The sequence below is a fragment of the Lutra lutra genome, chromosome 2 (assembly GCF_902655055.1).
Source record: "Lutra lutra chromosome 2, mLutLut1.2, whole genome shotgun sequence".
Lineage (NCBI taxonomy): Eukaryota > Metazoa > Chordata > Mammalia > Carnivora > Mustelidae > Lutra > Lutra lutra.
In genome coordinates, this window is record NC_062279.1 from 36,053,242 (window position 1) to 36,070,445 (window position 17,204).

The 17,204-nt window shown below is 46.7% G+C and overlaps 1 protein-coding gene across 2 annotated transcripts in view; it reads left to right on the plus strand.

Moving 5' to 3' along the window:
- Nucleotides 1-11,590: 11,590 nt before the first annotated feature.
- Nucleotides 11,591-17,204, plus strand: part of TACC1 (transforming acidic coiled-coil containing protein 1) — a 118,139-nt gene continuing 112,525 nt past the window's right edge. Inside the window, exon 1 of one of the 2 annotated variants that reach the window (XM_047717129.1) lies at nt 11,591-11,830. The gene's annotated coding sequence lies outside the window, so the exon portion shown is untranslated. The remainder of the gene's footprint in view (nt 11,831-17,204) is intronic. The other variant, XM_047717134.1, reaches the window with a different exon arrangement.

Below are 17,204 nucleotides of genomic sequence, written 5' to 3' on the forward strand. Positions count from 1 at the left end.
GGCAGACACTTAATCAACTGAGCCACCCAGGGGCCCCTGATTTACCTTTTTAAAAACTATATTCCCTAACACACACCTGCCTCTTATCCTCTCACTCGTCTCTTCACCTGTCCAACCCCTGCCCACCCTTCAGTCCCAGCATAAATGTCCCAGCTGCAGAGAGACCGCCCTCCTCTAGATCGGGTCTTCCATTTTTCTTTTATGCATCCATGCCTTCCTAGCTCTTGTCACAAGTTTATAATTATATATCCTGTCTGTTTACACATGTCTGGGAGTCAAATTATCTGTGATTTAAATGTTCTGCTTTATGTTTTTATTTTTACAAATTTTCCGTAATGAATATGTATACTTTTATAATTTTTAAATGTTATCTTTAATCACTACTTTCAAAAGGAAAAAAAAAAAAAGAACCAGAGCAACTTTACTGTCGATTGCCTCTTGCATCTCCAGTGAAGTCTCCCCCCTCCAGCTCCTCTTGCCCACCCAGATTGCTCCCTTACACTGACCCCCGCCACGATCATGTTCTGTTCTACACAATCACACTTAACTGGGGCATTCAGTAACAGCCTAATGGGAAGGTAACTGTGTATACGGCACTGTTCTAGAAGCTGTGTGAGTGTCTGTGTGTGTGTATGTGACGAGACAGTAAGAAAAGTAAGTGGTGCTTCCTACTCTGGAGGGGTTTCTAAGTCACAGGGTGATGCGGGACAAATTCAATAGCAATGTGAGATATTCTTTAATGAAGTCTCAGGCTCGAGCTCACTGTGGGCCTTCTGTTAGGGTCTCAGCCTTGCACGTTTGTTGGTCTTGTGTGTGGAACTAGAACACAGCCTTCCAGAAGCCAGGACTGTTTTGACCTCTTTTTTTTTTTTTTTTTTTAAGATTTTATTTATTTATTTGACAGAGAGAAATCACAAGTAGGCAGAGAGGCAGGCAGAGAGAGAGGAGGAAGCAGGCTCCCTGCTGAGCAGAAAGCCCGACGTGGGGCTCGAACCCAGGACCTGGGATCATGACCCGAGCCGAAGGCAGCGGCTTAACCCACTGAGCCACCCAGGCGCCCCTGTTTTGGCCTCTTTAATATGACCGACAGGACCTGACACAGCCTGGACACATGGCAGACGTTCTTGTCCGCTCATTCATCTGTTGTCCATGATGACTGGCTGGGTCAAGTCGTGGCACCTAGTTTATCTGGGAAATGGAGGCTTTACTGAGAGGTCTTCCTCACCACAACAGAATATGTGTCCTGCTACCCAAGTCCAAGTTGTGGCAAAGGTATGTGTTTGTGATTGCTTGATTCTTGTTGGGTCTGCTTAAGAAGAAGAAAGACATTCATGCAGAGGCTGATCAAAGTGAGAAGTCTGAGGCTGGGCGGGGGTTTTCATGAGCTCCTCCTCGGGGCCTGCCACAGTGGGTATTTCCTGACAGAGGTTCTGATACAGCAGCCCAGAGCCCAGATGGCAAGAGCATCTCCAGGAAGGGGGGGCCTTTGCTGAACCAGAAGCTGGAGACCAACCCCCTTCCCACACCTGGTAGGGCATTCTAGTCTCTGGTCTGGTCACAAGGGTGTCAACAGTTGGAAAAGGACTTGCTTATGACTCTAGTTCAGGAACACTGAGGGCGGAGCTCCTCCATCCTCCTGTTGGTTCACCTCACGCAGAAAATGAGTCTGCTCAGGGCCCTCCTTGAAAATGTCCCCACTCTCCACAATGGAACCGCTGGTAGGGAGACAACCCCGGCCCCTTCCATGCTTGCATTTGCAGAACAGCTTGTGACAGAGTAAGGGGACCTGAGGGACAGTGACTGAAGAGAGGGTTACTTTTTAATCAGAGTGGTCTACCAATATGCATATCCTGCTTCCCCCAGGAAGCTTTAGAGACTGGCTTTAAAATGTTTCTTAACCTCTGACTTCAAACTAGTTTGCTACCCCCTACATCCTCCCTCTGCCCCCCACCCCCAAAACCTCCTGGTCTGCACAATCTGATCTTCCTTGTGAAATAAGATACCAACCCCGTGATATCTCTCCATTTCATTTTTTTCTCTCTCAGTTTTGGGAGGCATCCCTTCCCGTTAAGACTGACATCAAAGAAGTCTCTATATCATCCCCAAAATTTTCTGTGATGCTGCTTTCAGGAAAGAGTCCTGGGGAGGGCGGATCAGGGTCTACCTGGAGTGGCAGTGATTCAGTTCTGGAGAGCAACCACTGGGTCGAGATGCCGGGCACAGAAGCCAGAGGGGCTAGGTGGCCACCGAGAAGAGCAGCCAGGGTCCCCAAAAGCAGACTCTGAGGCACAGTTGGAGTCTCAATTCCCTCGTGCCCTAAGAACACGGTGGGTCGTCTCTTTCTGAACGTGCAAGTCCAGAGTGCAAGGAGAGCGGCCAGATGTGGGACAGGATGCCAAGGCCATGGTGCTCCCATGAGCAGCCTTTGATCCGAGGCCAGGAAAGGATCAAAAATAGTCATGTAAGTTCTGCAACTTGGCTGTGACAATTTCTGCCTCATGTGGGTCGCATTGGGCTGGTTCTCCTGGCAGATCTTTGGCTGTCAGAGTGGTGTGGTGCCCACAGCCCTCACTGGCTCCCTGCGGGTCTCCCTGCCCGTGGGCTGGGGTGTGGGGGTGGGGGGCTGTATACAGCCTGATTCATGCAGCCGGGCTCTGCCCAAAGATGCCTGGGGGCGGGGGGGGGAGTGGAATTGAAGTCGTTCTAACAGCGTAATTGATCACTTTTATTTCTCCTTTGCTGTGGACTTCCTGTTTACGGGCCCTTCCAGCTTAGACGAAGCCATTTGCAGCCGCACGACGTTTCAAGATTCTCTTCATTCGGGCAGAGCCAAGAGACAGAACTGCAGTCTGCCTGACAGAACAAAAGAAGCACAGGCTCGGCGCAGCGTCTGACTCCCCGGTGCGGGGGTGGCTGCCGACCGCTTTGCCCCGCGATGTGATGATTGCCAGTTATTAAGCCTGTCTGGTGGAGGGGGAGGCCAAGCGAGGAGCGGCGACAGCAAAAGGGAGATACACGACTCCCAGGGACTAAGAACTGTGCAGACAAAACAACCACCACCACCACCAGAATCCCCGGCACTCCTCTGACAGTTCATGGCCAGGAGGATAAACACCACTTAATTTGAGAATGATTTGCCGTTTGGAGATGATTAAAAAAAAAAAAAAAAAATTCAATGTCGCTGGAAGAAAAGTTTCCACGGAATTCGCGAGGTCCTATGCTGAGAGCGTTTGTGAATTCCCGCTCAGCCGTCTCCGAAGCACAGCTCACAACCGGACCCCCTGGTATCCGGCCCACGGGCAGGCTGGGTTTGTGTTTTATAATGACCCAGGGGTTCTCAAACCAGGGTGATCGGGTGACTTCACCGCCCCCTTCCCTGGGGGCATTGGGTGAGGTCCGTAGACATTTTCGCGGCCGTGGGGGAGGGCAGGGAGACGTGTGAGTCCTGCGGGCGACCGGGGTGCAGACGTCCAGGACGCTGTTAAACATGCCACGATGCCCAGGGCAGCCCCTCCCCAGCAGAGCGTTTCCAGTCCGACATGACAGCGTCGTGGGGATCGAGAACCCGCGGCCATCAGGGATCTGGAAAGCAAAAAGCAACAGAGACGCGTTGGCTTTCAGTTCGAACCTTCGGCTGGCACAAAGACGGGTACACGCGAGGAATCCATCCTTTCCGGGAACACACACAGAGCTGACATCTCCAGAGCCAGCACCGCAGCCTCGGTGCGATCGGCAGGTCCCGCGGGGCTTCCGAAATCTACGCGAAGATGAAGATGAAGATGCGGGCGCTCACCGCCGCCTTCCCAGGGTCGGGCCGGCTCGCTCAGACGCCCATGCGTGTGCAGCCACTGCCCCCTCGGGGAAGAAATGCGCAGGGCGGCTCGGCGGGGGTTCTGGTTCCCTGCGGTGGGCCGAGCCCTCCAAGCCCCTTCTTCCCTCTAGCGGTATACAGGAAAGAACCCTAATTCTAGGGTTAGGAGGCCTGGTTTCAGGCCCCAGCTCTCACACTGGCAGACCTCCTAACTTCTCAGCCCCATTCACGCTGTTGGGACTTCCCAGGTTAGGAGCAGGGACCAGCTAGAAGGAAGAGACCTTAAGAACACCGTTACCCTTGGAGTAAGGCAGTGGGGGGGTGCCCCTGCCCTGGGCCTCCTGCTGTGAGGAGCCCAATCATTCTCCTTACTTAACGTGGGACTCCAGAGACATGCTTTTCCAGCTCTGCCCCCACATGCAAACTAGTTCAGAGAGAGTAAGCATGCAGATGCTTAGGTAAGAGAAAGAGAAATTAATTTGTTAAGTCCTGTTTCTCAGATAGCATCAGTGCAATAGATTGTTTCATAAAGAATTGTTTCCCAGGGGTGCCTAGGTGGCACAGTGGGTGGGACACTGACTCTTGGTTTCAGCTCAGGTCATGATCTGGGGGTCCTGGGACTGAGCCTCGCTGTGCTCAGCGTGGAGTCTGGTTGAGATTCTCTTTCTCCCTCTCCCTCTGCCCCTCCCACTCAGGTTGTCTCTTTCTCTCCCTAAAATAAATTTTAAGAATCTTAAAAAAAAAAAAAAAAATTGTTTCCGAGTTTCTGAGCATCTCTCTCTCTTTTTTTTTTTCTTCTCTTCTTTGTGTTTGGGAGATGCTCATGGATTACAGCGGTATTTGCAACTTTTGCACACAGTTTGGGAAGAACGTTTTACAATGTTGAATAATTCATATTTCTCTTAAATTCCTATATATGTTTGTCTAGATGCAAGATGCCTGAAGCTTACCAATTCTTTACCCTAACAACCATATGGACATTGAACACTAATAATGAGAATCATATATTTAATAAGAATATTTAATGTAATTGAGTAAATTTTCCAAAAAACTTCTTCAGTTCTATTTAAATAATTCCAATTTTAAAATTTCACACTTACTAATTATAAGATCCATTTGTTTACTTTTAAATAATTTTGAATGTTTGAAAAGAGAACTTTTTGAAAGCTTATGTGAAAACCATTTTAATTTTTTATATATACCTTCAGTTGTGTTTTTTTTTTTTAAAGATTTTATTTGTTTATTTGACAGAGAGAGATCACAAGTAGACAGAGAGGCAGGCAGAGAGAGAGAGAGGGAAGCAGGCTCCCTGCTGAGCAGAGAGCCCGATGCGGTACTCGATCCCAGGACCCTGAGATCATGACCTGAGCTGAAGGCAGCGGCTTAACCCACTGAGCCACCCAGGCGCCCCAGTTGTGTTTTTTTTATCATTTTTAAAAAGATTTAATTTATTTATTTGACAGAAGTGAGGGAAAGAGAAAACACAAGCAGGGGGAGGGGGAAAGGGAGAAGCAGACTCCCTGCTGAGCAGGGAGCCCTTTACAAGGCTTGATCCCAGGCACCCCTTCAGCTATGTTTTTAATGATAATACATTCAAGTTTTGTACACTTTGAGAACAATAACATTTTAAAAATCTTTTATATCATTCATCTCAATAGAACACAAATTATTTGAAAATGATTACATTAGTGATTTCACTTAAATGAAAACAAAGAGTGCGTTTCTGTGGAATAAATATATAACAAATTATGAATAATGTATGCCTCTATTTTGTTACTCATTTAAATATCACCAGCTGGCCAACAGAACACTCAAATACGAGAATAATAATTAAATTCAATTGTCTTTTTAGTTTCCTAATTTACAGTCATGAAAACCATACATTTACACATATTTTTCAAATTTGCCATCATGAAGGCATTTGTCATGGTAAGAGGAGAGAACATATCTTACGTAACAGTTCTTAGTGGTGTGTGGGTCCCCATTTATTTGTACCCTTGCTCTGGGCCCCACCAATGCTAGGACTGGGCCTGTGTATGAAGATCTGGGGGAGGAGGCAGGAGCATGTTCAAAGGCCCTGAAACAGCAGAATGTTTGGCATTTTGGAGGGGTAGAAAGGCCAGCATGGTTGCAGCCTGGAAGGTAAGGTTGGAGAAGGGGACAAGGTAAGGTTGGAGAAGGGGACAAGGGCCTTGTTCAGATCCTCCTCTAGTGACAGTGGAAAGCCACTGAAGGGTTTAAGCTGGAGAAGCTGGTTCTGGGTGCCATGAAAGAGAATGATGGCAGGAGCACAGGAATAGAGGCAGGCACTCGATTAGAAAGCTGAAGCTTTAGTTCCAGCATGACCACAACGACTCTGACCTGAGTTCTCCCCGTGAGAAGTGGTCAGACCAGGGATGACCGATTTACAAATGGATTGAGTGTTAGAGATAGGGCTAGGAGAGAATGATCTCCCGGTCTTTGGTTTGAGCAGCTGGCCCATGATGGCGGGAAGCCCAGAGCGGGTTATGGGGAAGGAGAGAATACCTTGTCTTTGGAACAGAAGTTCTGCTTCTGTTGAGGTGCTTACATTACTCATAACAGCTAGAGGAGAAACTAACCAAGTAGACTTACTAGCGTACCTCCTTACGCCCCTTCACCGGGTCTCATTGGGGCTTGTTGGCCAGCTGCCATCACAGCTGTCCCATTCTAGTTGCCCATCAACCACCTCTGCAAAGTTTTGATGGGATAGCTGAGGTGTTACCTCTAAATTCTTTTCTGGCCTCGAGAAATCCTCTGATTTTAAGGTAACACAAGGTGGGACCCAGAAGTCTTTGAATTTTAAAGGAGGACTTTTTAAAGATAGAAGAGGAATCAATCTGTAATGGTAGAAATGTTTGCATGGCAGTGATCCAGTTGGCCATCCTTGCTGACATCCTTACCCACCATCCTTGTCTCGGTACATACACATGTGTGTCCTGTTTTCAGAACGAGCATGTAGGAGGTACTGAAAGGTATCTTCGTCATAGGAATGAGTGATAGGAATGCATCATAGCGATTCTTTGCCTTGTTTTTCTCCTTGAGTTTTCTCTTATTTGCCAGATCCCACATCTGACTGGCTGGGGCATAAGGGAGGCGAGCCCCAGAGGACTCTTCGCACTGTTGTGCCTCACTGCTTTAGACATGTCCTTTCATCCCACAGCACCCTTGTAATCAGTATCACAGGTCTGTGAGCTCTGAGCCAAAAGCCAGGTGTGCTGCAGTACCCTGACTGTTTTCAGATTTGAGGAAGCTCATTTTGCATATTGTACCTTTTATTAGATCAAATCCACAGTGGGTGGGGGGGAGGTACTTGGTAATTTAAAATATATAAACCCTTTTGCAGGGAAATGTAAGAACATTCACACTCAATAGGAAAATGCATCACTTCAGGTCAATTTAGGTCAGATCTTGCTGCCAAGTGAGTTATGAAATGCTTCTGGTTTTCTGAGTGTTGGGGATTGGAAATGTGGACAAAAGATTCTGAATCTGGGAAATCCTCACTTTTTGGATGAGACAGCTGAGGTCCAGAGAGACAAAGCAGCGTGCCCAAGGTCACTGTACTAAGGTAAGGAGTCTGGATTAGGATAGGGCTGCTCTTTCTCTGGCATAATTCTGGGCTGTTCTGTCTGCCACCCGATGGAAAGGAGTAAGTGGCAGCCACAACTGGGGCTTAGCTCCTATACCAAGTTTGGAAAGTTTTCTTTCTGGAACAGCAATGCCTCCATCTACTGGACAGATACAAGAATGATACCTGACCCTTGCAGAGACGTGAAGTTTATTGTGCTGCTCCAGGATTCTAAAGAGCAGCTGAACTGTCTTTCTCTTCTGTGTCGGTGTCAATCCTATTTCAGGGACCAGAAAGCCGCTACTACCTTACCCCTATATAATCCATCCATTAAAATAAAACAACAGTGGGGTACCTGGATGGCTCAGTCAGTGAAGCATCCAACTCTCTTGATCTGAGCTCAGGTCTTGATCTCAGGGTCATGAGTTTAAGCCTCACCTTGGGCTCCACTCTGGGCCTGTAGTTTACTTAAGAAAAAAATTCTAAAGGTAAAACAAAACGACAACTACAAAACTAATGAGCCCTCTTTCACCCACTTGCCAGGAATCCTGGAGAGAAAGTACCTTGTTACCACACCTGCCGCTCCAGCCATTCCCCACACCACTCACTCATTGACCCCCTTGGGTCCGTATCGCACCTGCATTTCCCATTACAGCACCTGGAGCTGCCAACTACATTTGTTTGCTTGCTTGCTTCTTCTGCCGTAATTTCAATTCCTGCACCTTTCAGGATACTCAGAATAAGTAGGGGTATTTGAGAGATGAAAAATCATAATGAATTTATTTCAATAGCCCAAGACAACCAAACATTCGCTTATTAGTTCAATGCACACACAGTAATCCTACAGTAATTAGTTCCTAAATCTCAGGGTAATTACACTTTTAAAACCCTTGCCTGAATATAAGTTTTGGTAGAGGACAGAATGGAAAGAGCTTGGGGATATCAGTCCCTACGAAAGCACATCGTCAAAGAATCACAATAGGCAGAATAATTGGCTCCGGTAAGATTTGATTCTTGCCTTGAGTCTCCTAAACCTCGAAGTGAGTTAGCCAAGGAAATAAGAAACTGGATGTGGAATACGGATGGCACTTTGCAAATTGGGGTCGACTACCCACTAAACAGATGTAGTTCCTTTTTTTTTTTTTTAGGCACGTGTATTGTTTTTTGCAATAGCTTTCTTTAGGTATCATTCACGTACCGTAAACTCACCTGTTTAGAATGTACGATTCATGGTTTTTAGTATATTCACAAAGTTGTGGACCTCTTGCCACCATCAGTTTTAGAACCTTTTCTCCAAAGAAACCCTGTGGTTTTAACTATCAACCCCAACTCCACCACGACCCCAGCCCCAGCAACCACTTCCTCTCTGTCTCTGAAGATTTGCTCATCTGGATATTTCACATAAATAAAATCATATAATAGATGGTGTTTTGCGTCCTGTTGTTTTCCCTTAGCATAGCACATTCAAAGTTCACCCATGTAGTAGCATGTGTCAGCACTTATTTCTTCTCACGACCGATATTGTATTGTTATGGCCATATCAGTGTTGTTTACCCACTCATCAGTTAATGACCGTTTGGCTTGTTTCCATCAGCAGCTGAGATGCATAGGGCTACTAGAAATATTCGTGTATAGGACTTTGTGTGGACATACATGTTCAGTTCTCTTGGATATGTACCTAGGAGTAGAACTGATGTGTCCAATGATACAGAGATGTTCCTTTCTGCCCCCTACCAGATTACAAACATCTCCAGGGCAGAGTTTGAGGTCTTCATTTCCTGGCCCAGTCCTACGTACATAGATTTTCATTAAACATTCATTGACTGGAACGAAGAAGTGAATGTTATTTGCAGTTCTAACATGGAACATGGTAGGGAGTTGCGGGACTAGACAAGCAGCATGAATAAAGTGAATCTTCAAAAAACTTAAATCGTGAACAATCTTTTTTAAAAAAATCATGAGCAATCTTGACACTGCCAAGTATAGTTGCAAAAAAACATCTCAGGACCCAAGGATCCCTTTTGTAAAATGAGAGCAACACTACCTTATGGAGTTGTTGTGTTAAAATCATTTTCCGTCTGAGGAGGCCTCCAGTAGAGTGGCACACACACTAGGCACTTGACCGACCAATGCTATGGAGCCGGTTAAACTCAGTATGGTCCCTCACCTACAAACCAATCCAGACTCTGGCCTTTTGTGAAATCTTGTCAAGTTTGAAACCTTTTAACCTTGAAAAGGCTGGGTTTTCATTTCACCTTCAGCTCTGTCTTTTGCTGCCCCTAAAACTGTTATGCCTCTGCCTACATTCATATCAAATCAGTTAGTTTAGCGAGTGGAAAGAGATGACTGACTAATCTAGTGACTCTTCATCTCAGGATTAAGAATTAGAAATGCCACCCCACTGGGGTCGCTTTGGGGACACCGTTGGTTACATATCTGACTCTTCGTTTAGGCTTGGGTCTGATCTCAGGGTCATGAGATTGAGCCTCAGGTGTGGGTGCAGGCTCAGTGTGGAGTCAGTTTGAGTTTCTCCCTCCCTCTGCCCCTGTGCCCTGCTCTCTCTGTCTCTCTCTCTCTCTTTCAAATAAATAAAGTATTTTTTAAAGATACCATCCCACCAGTTCTGCTTGGCAACATTCCCCTGTCCTTGTGGCAAGTGGTGCCCATGAAGCAGTACACTCCATATCTGGGGAATTAGACTTTTGCCCTCATTTTGGGGGCATGATCAATCTTTTTAGGACGTAGTTTGTCTATTGTTTAGATATCAAATAGGCTCAATTTGTCTATGTCTTTTCAGAATGTGATTTTTGAGATTATTTGGAGGCAAAAACCAAGTTAAGGAACATAGTATATTACATATACTATTATGTTAAGGTATGTTAGAAAAAATTGGGCATCTAGTTAAATAACGATGGGTTAAATTTTGTTGATTGGGATTATCTCCGCACTAAACCAATATTGAAAGGACAGAATCTCTAAATTTCAGAACACGAATGCATTTCAATTACTTTCAAGGTTAGGTGCAAAACTCAAGCTAGCAACTGGCCTACGTTAGTCTTGCTTTACAGCCTAGATAAAAATATGTTCTCAATACATTAAATCGAAAATCTAAAAATTGCTAGCCTCGGCCTATTATGTATGCAGTATAATCTTTGTAAATGAAGGAGACTTCTAAAACCTCTGAAATTTTCTAACCTCACAAACTGGCAAAAAAAAATTGTTCTTATCTCGCTTACACTATTAATTTATTACTCACCTTCTTTTAATAAGCAAGAGCAGAGGGGATGTCCTCATTTCCTGTTTGTGAACTAATCCCCAATTAGCACTGTGAGAACTACTGAGTTTTATTGCAAGGGTCAACAAGTACCCTAAAAGTTCCCAATTTGTGGTGGCATTTGACAATGCACAGACATGCCACCCTCCGGGCAATTACCAACAGCTAAATCTTACGACGGCTTCTCAGCCCACGCACCCCCCGCCCACCGCCTCCAAGAATCACAGCCAGCAATGTTGCAGCCTCATCCCTGAGGGGTTGAGGACGTTGTGTGTACTTGGAACTGGACCCTGTTTGGGAAAGGTAGCTAGTTCCTGTGTCCCCATCATAGAAAGACCTAGAACTAAAAGCGGGTCTTGGAGACCAGCATTCACCCTCTTACCATACTCCTCGCACCCTGAGCTGTGGGCAGAGATGTGAGCACAGACGAGGCTGACCTAGACCCACAGTTTAAGGACATTTTCACTATAATCTTTTACCAGTTATTATTGTTGTTTTTCCATTCCAAGGGAGGGGAAAACAGTAAGAGGAATATGGGTGTGTATATTTCTTGAAACCCAGAGGTTCAGATGAAAAAAACAATCCATCAAAAATGTCCCTAGTACAAAAGTTGGCAAAACAAATAGCCTTCTTCTTCTTCTTTTTTTCTTTTTAAACTGAACTTTGTAACAGGAGAAATTCTCTCACAAGGAGAGAGTGTTCCTGAGCCAAGTTTAGGCAGAGGAAAATTTTTCCAGCATGTCAGGAACGCAGCTGACGTTCCATTAAGAAAAAAAAATGTGCTAAGGGAAAGAGTAAGGGGGAAAGGGGTACCAGAATTCAGACGGAGCTTTAAATTCCAGGCGGGGCGACCTGGGAAGTCCTCCTCTGAAGGGAGATCGCGGCACATTTCTCCCTGGAGCTCCCAGCCCCAGTGGACATTTCCTGTTCTGCCTCTGGAAATTCAAGCCAAAAATTACAAAACATCCTTTTCCCTCTGACCAAGTGCTTGGTTCGAAGACCATCCCCTTCCCACGGTGATCTCAGTGCCTGCCCTCCCCTTCCTTCCGCGGAACCCCTCCCTGAGCAGCGACGGCTTCCCAAGGAGGGATGATGGCTCCGTGGTAGCAGGTGGTGCAAACGGCCTCGAGAAACGACCCTGGGGACCCCTCCCGGAGAGGTAGGCACGGGGGACTGGACATTCTGGCGATCGTTTGACATTTACTGAGCAAAAGGAGGCACTTGTCCTTTAAGCCTTGGGCTGAGGGCGTTCTCTTGCCCATGGGTGTGTGCGGTGGGTGGGTGGACGCTCAGGCATAAGGTCAGACATTTCTTTTCCCTCTGTTTCCAAATTGAACTTTGAACTCTTGGGCTCCTGGAAGCCCACGTTTTGTTTGAGTTCTGGTATGGAAAGTGTTGTGGCAGAATTCTGACAGTTCCCTCAATTCTGGAGTGTTTTTTTTGTTTTGTTTTGTTTTTCTTTTTGAGTCCCTGGAATGTCAAGGGACATTCAGCTCTGGGGAGATTGACGGAGAAGTGCGGGAAGTGCCAGGACCGGACCAAGTGTCCTGCTGGCTCCAGGGGCTCTCTCCTCCTCCCTCCCCACCACCACCAGGGGCACACTCTGGAGTTGCCCCTCCAGATGTGGCACATGCCCGGGTGGCCCTGGAGCACCAGTGCTGTGCGATTCTGGGCAGAGCCCAGGTGCAGTCGGAGACCCAAATGACAGCAGCAGAGGAAACCCGTCTGGTCAGGAGGCTGCATGGGGCGCTTGATTTGTTAGGGATGTGCTGCTGGCAGTCAGTGGCTGGCAAGTTGGCCTTGGCACCGCACGTGCTGACATTGGACTGACACCGGGAACTCAGCATGGCTCCACACAAGGAGTACTCAAAAATTTATGAAGCAGTCATAAATGAGGCATTTCAAACGCCCTTAGCTTGAACTCCTACTCCTTTTACTTACCTGTACCGCACGTAGAGATCCATAGCCGCACGCTATCGCCTTGCACTGTTGTCTTCACAGGCCAGATCAGTGAGAGGGGCATTGAACAAACTAGTCATAACTTACTAGTGGGTGATCCCAAGACAGCAACGCACTCCTGCTGGGCACTGGCTGTGTGCCGTGGTATCATTCTAAGGGCGGTAGGCGTCATTGTCATCATGGTTATTTATAGATGAGGGTGTTGATGTTGGAGAAACAACCAGTCCATGGCAGAGATGGGACCGGCCCTGAGGTAGCCTCGGTCTCAAGTCCCCCTGTCGTGCTCTGAAACCAGAGCGGGTTTGAATCTTGGTTCCAGCACTGCCTGGTGGGGTGGCTCTGGACAAGTTAAATGTCCTCAGCCTCCTCATCTGTAAAACGGGATAGTAATAACCCCACCTCACAGAAGTGTTGTGAGAGGTAAGTTTGTTTTAGATTATTTTACTGAAGCAATTGAACAACGCAAACAAGCTCTTCTCCACCTCTCTAGTGTGTGGTATCAACGTAGAAAGATCTTAAGCAACTGGAAAGCCTCAAGGTTCTGTAGGAGCCAACAAGAGTGCTGTGCTAGGATTTGCACCTTCCACGAGGGATGTTGGAGTTTACATGCCAGCCTGTCCAGGACTGTAGCTGCCAGCTCACTGGACTCCAAGCTCCCTAAGGGGAAGGTTCATGCAGTAGATGTATTCGTTTCTCTTAAAAATGCTTCTCAAACCATGGTCTGAGGACATCATTACTGTTAGAAGTGACCCACGGTCCTTTTGGAGGAGGAGTTCAACCAGGAGCGTGTGAGTGCTCCAGGAGCCTCCTCTTCCCACGTCCAGCAAAGCAGCTAGGCCTTTACTGACATATGCTGGGGTGCCCAGTTGAAAGAAAGTTTTGAAAACCGTTTTCAAAACTACTAAGCTGGAATGAGTAACGTGTCTAGGGTGAAAGTGACTGCTTCTGGAATGGCCTTGTTCACAGCGGGATTTCTACCTTCCCAGCTTAAGCACTCACTTGGCCCTCCCACTCCCCCCTACTTCACAATCATCTCCTGCCCCGGGGGCACCCAGTGGAGCCGGGGCACCAGCCAGGTGTGGAGATGAACCCTTCCATCTCGGGCCACCCCTCCTCACGTGCAGGGACCTCAAGGGGCAGAGACCCCCCCACCCCGGGAGAGCTTGTGTTGCAACCTGGCTGCTCTCTGAGTCTTTTCTGAATGTGCCCTTCTCGACTCTGCTCACAGTTACGGACTGCATGATCAATAATTGTAATAGCCGTACGGGTCTTCCTTAATGACAACATTTTACTGATTGAGCCAGGCACTGTGCCAAGCACGTCACATGGATTAACTCGTGTAATACCCCACAAAGGCCCTATAAGGCAGTTGGGCACACCCCCCACTCTGCTAATAGGGCACCTAAAGGTAGAGACAGGAACTGGCTTGTTCAAGGGCACCCGGCCAGTTACTACTGACAGTGGGATTGGAGCCCCATCCTGAATCTGAACCACACTGCCTCAAATATTTTTGCAGCCCTGTTTGACAGAGGTAAGAGGGATATTTGTGGTGAGTATGTTTTGTTCATAGTTTTGGCAAAGGATGCCCCAGAGAAAAGGCTGGAGTGAACAGAATGACAGGGTCAGGACAGAATGTTCCATGGAAGGAAGGGTACTTCTGTGAAAGAGTGGAGTTAGTTTTGTTCAAGAGATATCGCCAATAAATTTCACTTCTTCTCTCAGAGGCGCTATGGTTTATTGGGAAAGAGCAGCTCTGTAGCCAGACTCCTTGGGTTCAAATCCCGGTTCTACCACGTATTAGCTAGGTCATCATAGGCAACTTACCCAAGTAATGCTATCCCATGTAGAGGGACGATAATGACAGTATCTATCTCACAGAGATATTATTACGATAAAATGATTTAGTTCACAGAAAGCATTTAGAGCTGTGTCTGGCACATAGTGAACACTCAGTGAATTATGTTATTACGTGTAAAAGAGGTTGTTGGGTTAACCTTAGGTAGTTGGGCAGCCGTCTGGAAATAAGTAACTGCTGTTGGAGACTATAAAAGGGACACTAACAATTTCAGCTGTGAGCTCGGGGGAGAGGGTTGTTCCTGGACCCCAACGAGAAAGGACCGGGGTCCCTGAGAGACAGCTTCGGACATCTGAGAAAGAGCTGAGATGTTCTCCCAGAGATTAAAGAGGTAGAACTGAAACAACTAGTCTTCAGGGTCCCCTTGTCAAATTGGACCCTTTGATTAAATGAGGTATAATCTATTTGTCTTTGAAGTTATGGAAATTAGTCCCACCTCTGACCTGTTGTTATTTCAAAAACAAATTTGCTTGTTTTTTCAGTAAGTAAATGCCATTGGCCAAACCACTTGTATTTTTGGAAGGATGACTTTAGGATTTCAAGCTGAGATACAAAATTTAAGAGCTAAATATAGCCGATTAAAAAAACCAGTAGGGAGATCATGAATTACAAAAGAATTTTGTGGCTTTTTCTTTTTTTTTTTTTTAAATTTTTTTTAAAGATTTTATTTATTTATTTGAGAGAGAGACAGTGAGAGAGAGCATGAGCGAGGAGAAGGTCAGAGGGAGAAGCAGACTCCCCATGGAGCTGGGAGCCTGATGTGGGACTCGATCCCGGGATTCCAGGATCATGACCTGAGCCGAAGGCAGTCGTCCAACCAACTGAGCCACCCAGGCGTCCCTGTGGCTTTTTCAAAGAACAAATCTGTGAGCCTAGCTTAAGCCTATATTAAATTTGCAATGATTTTGAAAGTTGTGCACATCAGTTTGCCAGCCTTTACTGGAAGTAAAAGCAGGCAAGAAATAAATTAATAATTGACATTTACTGAGCACTTACTAGGAGCCAGGCCTTATTGCTAAGTGCTTCATCTGCATTTTCTCATTTGTTTAATCCTCAAAACTGCATATGGAGTGAGGACGCTTATTATCTCCCGTTTACAAATGAGGAACACAAGGTCTAGAGGAGGAAAAATATACACAAACACACACGGCTGGTAAGCACTAAGGTTGGCACTAACTCGAGGCTGGTTGGCCTGTGAGTGCTTTAAGTTTACAGTTTGGTTCTAGAAGATCTCCCTTAGTCCATTTCTGTCTGTTTGAAACGTGCCATGTTTGCAAGAGGATGGAGGGAGCAGAAGCCCCACGGCATGAGGTCTGAGAGCAGCACTCAGGCGTTTTGGAGAAGAGCGGGCAGAAGATACAAAGGGCACTGATATTGGGAGGCGGAGTGGGGGAGCGCTGTGGTGGACCTGGATCTAAGCAAGCATTCCATCAGGGAGGGCCCGGTGTGGGGAAACCCGGAGTGGGTTGCCGTCTTAACCCCTCTCCATGTTCTCCCAGAGGCCCTGTGTCTAGGGATTCCACCCTCCTCTTCTGCAAGGATCTCTGTCACTTTCTGTCAAGAAAGAGAAAGTCCCAGCTGCGGCCTCCCACTGAGCCCTGCTCTGCACCTCATACCCTCAGTACCCTGTGTCTAAAATTAATCTTAGTTCTGGGACGCCTGGCTGGCTTAGTCGGTTAAGCGTCTGCCCTCCCCTCACCTTATGATCTCAGGGTCCTGGGATTGAGTCCGCAGTGGGTTCCTTGCTCAGCATGGAGTCTGCTTCTCCCTCTGCCTACCACTCCCTCTGCTTGTGCTCTCTTCTCTGACAAATAAATAAATAAAATCTTAAAAATAAAATAAAATATGGGGCGCCTGGGTGGCTCAGTGGGTTAAAGCCTCTGCCTTCGGCTCAGGTCATGATCTCAGGGTCCTGGCATCGAGCCCCACATGGGGCTCTCTGCTCAGCAAGGAGCCTGCTTTCCCCCTCTCTCTCTGCCTGCCTCTCTGCCTGCTTGTGATCTCTGTCTGTCAAATAAATAAATAAAATCTTTTAAAAAAGAAAATAAAAAATAAATAAAATAAATCCTAGTTTTTGTCCATCAGAATTCCCTTTGGGCAGTGCATGACTTTTAGCAAACCACCGGAAAGCGACGAATAAATGAACTGAAATGCAGGTTTGGCTCTAGTGGGAGACATAGATTTTGCAGTGGCAATGAATAGGGGAAGCATTTTGGAAGAGGAAGACCCCCCCCCCAGCCGGCATCCCCTAATTACATTCCATGGTTGTAATCTACCCCATCACTGGAAAGGCTTCTGAGGGTCTGAGGGCCACAGTGCAAGCTTCTCTTGTGTGCTTTTTTTTTTTTTAATTCTGTTAGCCAACATATAGTCCATCATTAGTTTCAGATATAGTGTTCAGTAATTCATCAGTTGCATAAAACACCCAGTGCCCATCATATCACGTGGCCTCCTTTATGCCCATCACTCAATTACCCCATGCCCCCACCCACTTTCCCTCCAGCAGCCTTCAGTTTACTTCCTAGAGTTGAGAGTCTCTCATGGTTTGTCTCCTTCTCTGATGACTTCCCATTCACTTTTCCCTCCCTTCCCCTACGATCCTCTGTGCTGTTTCTTATCTCTTGTGTTCTTGATAAAGAAGCTGTTTAAGTGAATTCTCAGAAGACATTTTTAGCACCGACTCAACTGGGACAGCTCTACCGGGTGGTGTGAAGTGGGT